Here is a 1467-nt window from a genome sequence, read left to right as displayed (position 1 = left end):
TTAACTCATAGGCACAAATAGATATTAATAGCATGATAAAGGCCACTGGATAGATATTTATTTTTAGAAGAATACCCGTCATCTGAATGGGACTAAGATGATGTTTTTTATTTTGATTTAAATGTATAGAAAAAAAGCCAAATAGTAGAATTAAAATTGTATCCATAATCTACCAATGACGTTTCCAGTCAAGAACATATACAAATTCAGTACTTTTAACGATATTTCATATTTGGTTTAATTCCGGGTGAATTAGAATTTTTATAGAGAGATGTCACCTCCTTCAAATACATGGAAAATCAGAAAAATATTACAGAATTTGTTCTCTAGAAACTGTTCAAGAAACCAGAAATTTAGATGATGTATTTTATAATCTTTTTGCTCTTCTATTATGCCATCTCCTTTGGGGACATTATTATCTTCATCACTATTATATGTAATCATTTAATCCAACAACCATGTACTATTTTCTCTGTCACTTATCTTACATAATATATATCTTACATATAGGACCTTGCCTGTACTTCCACTATGGTTCCCTGGCTACTCAGCGACTTACTTTCCAAGCAGAAATTCAACTGCTATAATAGCTGTATGACTCAGCTCTTTACTGGTCATTTCCTTACAGGGGTTGAGATGTTCATTCTGATGTCTGTAGACTTTGATCGTTATGTCGCCATTTGTAAAAATTTGCATTACATGATAATTGCTAATATACAAAGATGTAACATGATGCTTTTGATAGTCTTGTCAGTCGCTTTTTGGCATGCCATTGCTTAGATGATCACCATCATCGGACTACCTTTCTGTGGCTCTAATCTAGTGAATCACTATATGTGTGATGTGAAAGCCCTTCTAAAACTTGTCTGCATTGACACACGTATCCCAAATATCTTATGCATTGCAAACGCTGGAATGGCTGTGTTGGTCGCCTTTCTGGTTTTGTGGGCCTCTTATATAGTCATATTATATAACCTTAGGAATCATTCATCAGATGCTTGATGTAAAGCACATGTCATGGAAGTTGCTCCATTCTTTGTACTCTGTGTTGCCACCTATATCCCACCTTTCACTGCCAGCCAAAATGATAAGGAGTTCCCAATTTTACACAGTCATTGTATCCATGATGAACCCTCTCATCTATACACTGAGAAATATGGAGATGAAAAATATTATACTAACGATATGGACAACAAAAATGTTTTTGATATCCAAATGGAACACAATTTAAATTTGATTTTTCGCTTAAGACTGAAGAAATAATAACACGCTGTTGTTTTCACCATGTTTTTCAGGGTTGAATTTTTTTCTCTTTTTCCCTTTATTTATTTGTAACATCAATTAAAACTATTTTTAATTTCAAAATTCTCTTCATCCTTCCCAGCTATCCTTTACCCTTTGAGAAGGCAAGAAATATATCAACTACCCTTCAAAAATCACAAAAAACATTTGTCCACAGTAGTAATT

General features: G+C 33.3%; 1 pseudogene; it reads left to right on the top strand.

The window, feature by feature from the left end:
• The first annotated feature begins 291 nt into the window (after positions 1-291).
• LOC140515785 (olfactory receptor 4P4-like) lies at positions 292-1231 on the top strand (annotated as a pseudogene).
• The last annotated feature ends 236 nt before the right edge of the window (positions 1232-1467 follow it).

This window comes from Notamacropus eugenii, chromosome X (genome assembly GCF_028372415.1).
Source record: "Notamacropus eugenii isolate mMacEug1 chromosome X, mMacEug1.pri_v2, whole genome shotgun sequence".
Taxonomy (NCBI): Eukaryota; Metazoa; Chordata; class Mammalia; order Diprotodontia; family Macropodidae; genus Notamacropus; species Notamacropus eugenii.
Note: the sequence above shows the minus strand (reverse complement) of the source record. Positions and strands in the feature narration are given on the sequence as shown.